The sequence below is a fragment of the Colias philodice genome, chromosome 10 (genome assembly GCF_061535455.1).
Source record: "Colias philodice isolate Cphi_HAF_F1 chromosome 10, ilColPhil1 Martin Lab GWU primary, whole genome shotgun sequence".
Classification (NCBI taxonomy): Eukaryota; Metazoa; Arthropoda; class Insecta; order Lepidoptera; family Pieridae; genus Colias; species Colias philodice.
This window is the reverse complement of record NC_143095.1, coordinates 12037156-12047733: the sequence shown is the minus strand read 5'-3', so window position 1 is coordinate 12047733 and position 10578 is coordinate 12037156.

Here is a 10578-nt window from a genome sequence, read left to right as displayed (position 1 = left end):
AAGGTACGGTGACGTATGACCGATGCCACGCGACGAATCTCAGTTAGCACAGTGGGGTAAATGCAACGTGTGTGGCCATATAGTTGACAGTATTATCTTGCTGTTATTGGAATAAAAGAAGTTGTTGTTTGATGTTGTTTAACGTGTGTTATTTCGGTTATATCATTCGGAAAGCATGAAGAATAAATTGAGATTACACAGCATACTTTCATATTATCAATGTCATAAATTAAGATGTTGCAAAATGAAATCTGAACTATGAAAAAAATAATAATTAAATATGTACATACATACTAACAACAATTACTTCATATTATGCATCTGTAACATACCTACTCTATACTAACATAGGAGATGAAGAAGAATGCACATTACATCAATACAAACACTTTTCTAGCGTCCTAAACGTATGGCCAAAAGCGTTCCACATAACCCACTGTGCATGTCGCCCCACTCCTCACCAAGTATTATTATTAAGAGATTTATTGCACGGAAAATTGCACGTATTGTTAAAACGTAACGCATATTCCGCGTCATAAATAATTTTTATGTTAATTACCTCTATCGTTAGGGACTAACGGTCGTCCCTAGTTTATGGCGATAACTATTATTATTACCTATTTCCTTTGGTTAGTGTCACACTTGGACGTGATTTTGTTGTTAAAGTCGGATAAACTTTATGTTTTTCTTAACTTGATGACTTGGTTTGGACACCATAAAATGTATGAAAATAAAATTCGCAACATAATTTTTAGGTGATAATGTTATGATGCATTTAATAATTAATGGTTTGTAATCAATGAGATTAGGTATGTCGGACTTAAAAAAATAATAAGTATGATAAAATATAAAATATATAAATTCTTAAGGAAACAATGTGGTATATAGAGAATCCAATCCCGCATCAAAATCGCGATCCCGCAAGCCTGCGGGATTAAGATCAGCAATCCCGCGGATCCCGCGGGATTTGCGGGATTGATTTTAATTATTATTATTTTTGTTTCATGTAATTTAAAGAAAGAAAATATACACAAATATTTTTAATTATTCTTATCAACATCTAAGCAAAGTTATCACTTATATTATAAATTAAATATAATGATGTTTAAGACAATACAATATTCACAATATTTCACGTTTCATATTTAGATTTTTATTTGAAATAGAACATATTCATTGGTTTTAGAGGCATTTAAAATCAGCTTATTTTTTTGACGTGATAACGTTTTTAAAATCGTTTTAGTCGGGTGACATGTTCAGAAACTTGTGTCACACCAAAACCTCACGAGCGCGATCGCAGGTATAACGAGAGAGAGACGGACCGATCTCCCGTCTCATCTCGAGCGCTGCCACCAATAAGACGTTATCACGTAAACATCTCGATCGTAAACCTACTTTACAAACAACCAATTTTTTTTGAAAATACTTTCGAAGTAATGATAAAGTATCTAACGTTTCATCTTTTAGATTTGATCTTATCTTGTTGCATAAATAGCCAGCGGCGGAAAAAGCAAGCTCGGCTTCCACACTTGTAGGCGGAATTGACTTTACATATGTATAAACAGCTTCCAAATACTTCCCCCTATTCCCTCCACATTCAAAAAGTGTCAATATCAAATCAGTTGAATTATCTCGAGTGGGTACATGCACAGCAGCTCTAGACTCTGCCACCCATTCAGTACGCGCAAAGTTAAATCCCCGTACGCCGTAGGGGAATCCCCAGTCATAGAGTACTGGAACTGACATTGATTACGTTCCATTCCGTCCGATAAGAGTTCCAATCATCGTCTGAGCCTATTTTTCTTACTTTTTTTCAATCCCGCGAACGTGCGGGATCCCGCATGAGTAATCCCGCATTTTTGATCCCGCAAAAAAGGTGTGGGATCCCGCAATAGCGGGATCCCGCGTTTGCGGGATTGGATTCCCTAGTGGTATATATATAGTAAATTAGCTCAATTTTTAAATTGATTTCGATATTATTTAAATGTTTTTATAAGCCCATAATTTGTTGTCACAAGGTGATAATCTTTATATTACTCTTATCTTTTAAATTCCATTATATTTCATATTTTGCATCACTTATTTCGTATAATAAGCTAATTAATTAATTTTTAATTAATTGCACTTTTATCAATATTAAATGAAGAGTACCTACTCTTAATGTCATCTTTTAACTCCTGGAACATGAATTAGACTCTTGAGAGTGTACTAAGTACTTACAACCTAAGAAACCTACTTCAAAACTCGCGAAACAATCTCACAAAAACAAAGCTGCATAAACCGCTCAGCACATTTCATTAAACGCACCTTCCCCTTTAAAAATGAAATGGCAGTGTCCCTTCGTCACTTGCAACAATGGATAAGCTAAAACCCGTGACAATTGTATCTGACAAGCTTCGCACGCACGAGTTGGCGATCACCCCATGTGAAAAGGTGTTTGATTCTTTGGTTTCATTGATTGTGAGGAGTAAAACCAGAAAATATAGCAAAAATGAATCTCTAAATATGTCGCTAAGTGTAAAGCTTGAGAAAGGCTCAAACAATTCGCCAATTTTTTTATTATAATGTTACGGCACAATAAAAGTTCTCATGGAAAAGGGGGTAACAACAACGTCTGCTGGGAATCTACAATATATGAAAAGGTATGCTTAACTTTCTGGTTTGATTGTAGGTGGAGGAGAGAATGAGGAGGTGATGTGGATGGAGCTTGAAAGAGAAGAAGAGCAAGAAGAAGTCTGATAATAAGGACTGAATAATTTAAAGGTTTTAGTAACGTCATTGCTACTGGTATACACAGAAGTAAACAGCAAAAATTGATTAATGGTTCAATACGACTACCTTAGTTTTCTACATCAATCCTAACTCTACCTACTCATTCAACCTAATTTCTGTTTAAGCAGTGTATAATTATATAAACAAAGCAAAATTAATAGCTATTTAATAAATTAATAACAACAAAGGTAGGGAAATAGTGTCCAGACAAAACTAGGGTGTGCAGCCAGCGTTAATCGTCTTGATCCGTTCACAGTAGCGGCATTATGCACGCTTTTATAAGTAAATCCGAGGCACATGAATGGGCAATTTTATCTGTATTATTTTAATAATAACTGAAGGTAATCGTTAAAAATATAGCAATGAGGCTGGGTAAAGGACTGGCAATATGGATTTGATAATTGGTTGATGATAATGAAAATTAAAAGGAAATATTTAGGTTTTATTCAATTTTACGTACATATTATATAAAGTAGCCTAACTATCATATTATTATGTTCTTATTTTGTAGGTACTGTACATTCTTATTAGTTCTCAACATTATTTTTTCTAGTGTATTGGACTTAGATCTCTGAAACATTAAAAAATATAAACGTCATAATTTTTTTTAATTCACATTTCCACAATTTCATTCTTCGATACAATTTAATATATAGTATATACCTACTTATTTAATATTATATCATTTCTCCAATCAATTGCACTGGACACTAACAATAGGTCCCAATTTAAAACGTCAATTTGTGATAAAAGTTGACAGCTGTACGTTGGCAATGCTAGAGCAATTACAGTGATCGTGATCTGTGACGTCACTGATACGTTATCAGAAGTGGGATCTTTTCATTAAGACTATCGACACGTGGTAGAGGAATGGTATGATTTCGTTCTGCAGAGGGGATTTTGTTTTGTATATGTTAGGCATTATGTGGTGAATTTCTTTTTCAACAAAAACAAACAATCTAACAAAAAACCCATTAAAAAATCTGCCTACCGATTAACTGATTTTCTGTAATAACTGCTTGGTCTTTTTAACATTTACAAGTGCAAGAGCTACAGCCCAAAAGTTACCTACTACGTACTATTTACAAATTTAATTATAATTTAACTTCTGGTTTAACCCCAATCCGTATTAAAATATGGCCATAAAATTATTATAAATATTATCAACTAAATGAAAACAAATAATATCTAAGCTGTATTCCTAACATTATTTACGTTTATTTTCAATAAATCCACTATTAGTCACACAAGATATTAACCTTTAATATAATACCATTTAAATAATTATAAACGCTCAACAATGAGCATTAATTGCGCGTTTCTCACGGGCAGGGTAACTGCACCGTAGACCGATCACATCGGAACCCCGTGCTACAGATTCCAATTTAAAGCGCACGTGCGATACGAAGGGCGACGCGTGTTGTGAAGTAACAAGTATGCACTACTGAGGGAATATGTTGTTGTGTCCCTGGAGTGTACGCCATTAGTTTCAATAACCACAAAATACTTGAGAATTTATTTACATGATGGCTCGTTGAGTTGTGAGGGTTTTTAATATTAATCATGCTAGTTATTTGCAAGCTTTGATAGCTAGCTTATATTTCAGAGGATCTTTTTGTGAAATATAGATACTTAAGGAATATTATCAAACTAAAAAAATAAAACAAATATGTACAGTATAACGCTTGAATTAAATTTATCAACTGTATATTCCTTTTGTGTAAACTATTCTACATCATCCGCAGAACAGAACAAAAAACGAATTTATTTGCCCCAAAAAGCGGGCGCAACTTCCCAACAGAAAGGTTTGCACGCCCACACGTCAGTTAATCGATGTTTAAAAACAGTCAACTGGCTAGTTGACTCAAAGCTTTTTTCCGCCAATAGACTCGGTTCCGGCCGCTCGTCCGGTGCGGGCCACAACAGGAGTGCTTACCTTACTTTTTTATTTGTACCACTGATTTATAGTTGTTTTGAATTTGTTCGGACTGTACGCCAAAATGCTTTCGACACTTGCAGGAAACGTGTTTTTCGCTTTTATTTTGGTAACGGTAGTTGGAAAAATTTTCAGTTTGAATCCGGCAATTGGAGTGCGGCGGCGTATGTTTATTGGCTGAAGTTTCATAAAAGTTTGGTTCTGTTTGAATGAAATTATGTTTAGGTTATGTAAAGTTTACAATGACTTTAAGCATGTTTGAAACTGTGTTTGGTTACACATGTCGTTGTAACTCATTATAAGCTGTAAAACACTACCACAGGAATCATAAGACTATCTGCTGTTCCTTTTTAGATTTCCATTTCTTCTAAATAAACATTATGTATTTTCGTGCTAATTTATACGTATAAACTTTTATAAGTACCTACCACTGAACTCATCTTTAAACGCGCATAACTAGGTTTTATTACTAAATACTATATATCCATGTTTTTACCTATAGTCTATTCAATTCTCGCATTACTAACAGATTTTCCTCAAACTTTTCCACAGAATCTCGCTTATAAACACAATACATAACACCTAACAAAGAGGTCCGGATACCTAACCATCCCATTCAAGTCCGAGCCGAACAAAGTAGAAATAAAACTCGAGTGTTAAGATAGCAATCTCAACGAACTACAAAGCAACATTTAAAAAGAAAAACAAAATATTTTTCATTAGAGGCGCCTAACAATGACAATTGGATAGTACCTTAGGATTACGGCCTTATTGCGGCTGCAATATCCCCCACTCCGCTTCCAAAGAATAATATGTCTTTATAACGAATCCCGCGGCTTTCCTTCTTACATTTTTCAGTAAAATGCGAGCTCTTCTTTACTTCACTGTGAGATAGAGCACGCAGTTGTGAACTCTATGATCTTAGAAATACATTCCATTTTCTGTGGAGAGAAAACTACAAGAATAGATTGCATTGTCTTCACACGTAAATCATGGTGAAATAAGATGGTGTATTGTGTTTACAGCAATAGCAGCTCTATTTCTGTAGCTGTTAGATTGTTATTTACGTGATTTTGAGTTTGAGTTATGACTGTTTGATAGCAGCTGATAGTTTCACGTGGTAAAAGGTCACTCTGCGCGTGACGGACGAATTAAATTTATAAAATGAAAAGCTCCAAACAATAACTTAGACTTTTGAACTGTCTGACGTCGTGTTTTAATCAAACTGTAGAGCAATGTAATCTGTATAGTCGAGCCAATTTAATAGGCAACATTTGACGTCTATCAATTTTATCTTCATAGGGTGGTAACCTGCTTAAAAACATCGATTAAAGTGAATTAATCGATACGGACTTGAAACATATGTCAATCGAATTTGAAACACATGTCAATAATTTATGATAATATTTATTCACAATTAATCAATGCATTCGATTCTAGATGTCAGATTTCGATTTTTAGAGTAACGTCTCTGGTATTTAAAAAGAAAAAAGGTTTATTGACACAAAATTGTAGCGACGTCAGTTCTTTAAATCAGAAATTGTTTATTATGTTTAGAATGGTTTATCAGTAAAATCAAATCCTAAAATTACTTGTATCGGTCATTATTATTATAAATATGTAATCGTAATTCAAAAAAGTTAAGCAAATGTGCAGTTCTAACAAAACAAAATATCACGTTGTTCTATGTCGTCGTTACTAGGTTACGTTGTTGAATTTTGTTGAACTGTCAAATGTTGCCTATTAAAATGGCTCTACTATAAGTGATATTTTGGTAGATTTGAAACAGAATTGTTTGCGAATTTTACTTTTGAATCTTTTTGACTAAGTGATTTTAATCAGTACTAGTTTAGAACTCTTACCTAGAGCAGTAGAGTTTTAATATTGTTTATTTGATTGCTCAATTATTCATCTTTCACTCATTGTCGAAATGTATTCAAAATCGAATAATAATCAAAATAATTAATAATAATTATTGCAAGTAAAGATAACGCAGACTCGAATCTATACTACTTCTTCTTCTTTCGATTTTTTTGTAATTGCAATCAAATGCATAAAGCTCGAATTATAAGTACAATAAACTACATACTAAATGATATCCCAAAGCATCCAATAAGAAACAATCGTATTAAAAACGACGATAAACAAAAGGTTATCCCCTCCGTAATAAAGATGGCATTTTATTCGGCCCAAGAAACACCTTAATTCGATAAACATAATCTTTCATTTGGCCGAAGTTTTACGACATGCCTCTCTTTCCCACTTTAGCACTTTATATATCTGTCTCTGTTTAATAAAGGTGCGTTAGGTTGGTAATAATGATTGGTCCATGGCTTCTAAGGTACGAACATACGAACTCACTTAGGGTAGTGTATTTTGTTGTCGGCTTAATAGTTGATATTAATCTTTGTTTGATCTTGCGTTTGGATACATTTTTTGTGAGAAGTGTTGGTTTCAATGCTGAGGAATGTAATGATATAACTGTGACCACTGACCACGTATTAGGTAATACATATTATGGATTTGTTAATTTATAGTTGTCCGATGTTAAATTGAACATAGGATTGGAAAAAAAAGGTGTGTAGATATTGGAGATTACGTGAATTACCAATCGTCTATTAATTAATAACGTGTGGAACCAAGGCACAACCAAATTTTCAAAAAAATTTGAATAAACGTTTCATCTATCTAAAAAGAAAAAAGAAACTCTACAGATAAAGAATATTTCTAAAATAATCGAATTAATATGGTGATTAAAAAATTACAATTCACACGTACTTGGCCAAGTTACATCTACAAAAAGTGTTTCAAGTCACAGAAACTATATTACACTCAAAGCTCCAACCAATATCGAATGGTTTTTATGAATAGCATACTGTAATAAAATGGTCGCTATCAATAGCTGGGTAAATAACCTCGCTTCATTAGGTTTGTATACATTTGTTTACATAACTATCAGTATATTTCTGAGTTATAATATACGAAAAGTTAATGGAATGGGAAGATATATGCTAAAATGTCTTGTTTAGGTTATTTCGTGCGAACGTTATGGTGTTTTTTATTTCCGATGTTGTATGGCGGTGTTTATTTCAATGATACTAGATATGCATCGCGTAATATCCAACATGAGAGCTTTTCTTGTGTGGTTTTATGTAGGTAGGAATGCTAGTAGGGCTTGTTGTTAAGTATTCGATGATGAGTTAAATAAGGAGGTAAGTGTCTCGATTGGACGTCATATTATGATTGACCGCGATGATAAAACTAAGTTCCTGCTAAATTTTGTACGTTTAAGTTTCTTACCAATAACATATTCTGTTTTACAAAATAAATGAATAAAATACACAGAAATTATTAGTAAAGCAGTTACCGCTATTTCCTACCTCTAATTTTTTAAAAGTCTGTTTACGTCATTATAAATACATAGTTGTCTATTAATATAGCCAATAAGTTCGAAGACGAAATAATTTTATTTTAATTCAGTGTCAAAATAAAAACAAACATCATAATATAACAAAAAGACAAGATGCTAAAATTTTAATCCCATTCCCGTGCGATCCGAGATTCAATTCAAAACCATTCAAGCGAACTTCAAAGTTCAAACTCACGTTCATTTGTCACAGTTTCCGCTTAACTAGATATGTGTGCGCATTCGAACTTTGTTCCACATCAATGCATACACCACCCTATTGCGTCTCCTTAAAATTTTAATTCGCTTAGCACGGTATGTGGAGTTAGATTGTTTTGCAGGTAGGTGCAGAGAATGCACACTACCGCCACGTGCCGGGCGATGGTCACAATTAGTCTCATTCATGGCTCGTCTTTCGTGACGGAAGGACGCATGCTGCATCCGACGCACTTAACGTGATGGAAATGAATTGCACGAATTAATCGTTTGTAACGGTTATCTCTCGTAAAAATGTTTTGTTAAGGTATAATGGGAGCTAATAAATAATTGTATCTAAAATAAAAAATAATGATGATCAGCCAATTGTGCAAATGCATCGTTATGATGCTTATATATAAAAGTGTATCTTATAACTAAGTATATTAATTTAAGGTTCATATTGCTTAAATGTTTAATCAAATATCTTGCAATTATTTGATTAAAAATTTAACAGTATGAGCCTTAATTAAAATTGATTTTAAAATATTTGCTTAAGAACGTACTTATTTTTAATTTTTTAAGGATTTTAAACAGAGGATATTTCGTAAATTTAGTAGGTACCATAAAACGAGAAATAAGATGACTTCATAGTTATGACCGAAACGAGTACAATTTTTTGAGATTTATACTTGCTGAAGTGTTTAAAACGGAAAATAACATCCGACCAGTTAAAAACAACAAAAAACTACACATGAAAAACTAATAAACAAAATTTCAAAGGCCATAAACGTAATGAAATGTTAGACATATATAATGTTGTATGTACAGTGGCTACTTGCCAAGTACATCCATCAATATTGTATTGCCTATTCTAGTCATTTCGCCAACCAACAATGACTATTATGATACAGCGTTTGACATATGGCAGTTACTTTCTGGCACCGGGCTAATGGCGATTTCAATGGGAAACCTGGGATATTTCTTATGTCTACTTATTTAAAATAAAAATAGGGAAAAAAAAATATGGAATGCGATTTCCTTGACGATGTAGAGCGACAATAATTGACGTTCGACACAAAACACTGGCAAAAGTTTGAAATTATTAAAAAAAAGACGTGTGGCACTCGGGGACTGCCGCGGTAAAGCTATTGCATAGCATGTCTTCAAGCCACACCTCCGTATCCGTCGGAGTGGGGAGCGTGAGGTTTTTTCGTTACGGAATTTCTGGATTCGGTCCCCGCGCTCAAGACCCGCGATAGAAGCTATGCAATAGCTTAAAAATAGGGAAAAATATTATGGAATTAGAGTTCCTTGACGATATAGAGCGATAATTGACGTTCGACACAAAACACTGGCAAAAGTTTGAAATTAATAAAAAGTTATGACGATTCAAAAGTGCTTCTAGAAGAAATCTAATTGAATAAATTAATGTTTGAGAAAAAGAGAAACATACGATACAATAACTACCTGTACCTGTGTATGAATACATCATTACATGCTTCGGTTTGGAGCTTTATAAGAAATCCTGAACGTGTTCTTACATTGATGATAAGTCATACAAGTGATTAAATAAGTTTTATTTTCAAAGATATAGTACGCTAAAACCAAGTGAAAATCTAGTGTAACACAATAATTATAACTAATACACACACTACATTTTATGTACTATCCTACAAGTGTAATTTGCCCCTCTATTAAGTAATATAGAGGGGCAAATTACGCTTGTATATAGCTATAATTTATGTTTTCAATCTTCCATCCTTATATGAGCTTTACCTGAATGTAAACACATCAAAACACGTCCACCGAAGCTATCTACATTAAAAAAGGAGCACCATCATGTCCCACCGCTTATGGTCGCTGAAGTTTACCATCAAGCAAAAATAAACCTTGTTAACTTCACATAAAACACACTTTACCTCGCAATTGTAGTGGTCAGTTTTGTGATAGTACCCGCCAAGCGAAGTTAAGTCGTAAAGCTCAGGAATAGAGCTCTCTTTTGTCCGCATTGGTGGAGATATTAAAAGCATCAGGCAGTGAAATGAACTACGGAAGATGTATGAGCTCGTGGATTAAAAATATTTGTACGGGCCATTATACATGGTGTAATGAAAGCCCTAAGCGAGGTTTATTAATACAGGGTGTAGCATTAATTGAAGCCTCAATACAAATTTGACGGAGGTCCGACGTTTTAATTTTTGTTATTGGACTCGGGTTAGATTAAGGTTTTATTAAGTCGTAGTTATTTCTGTATTAAATTTTGGTA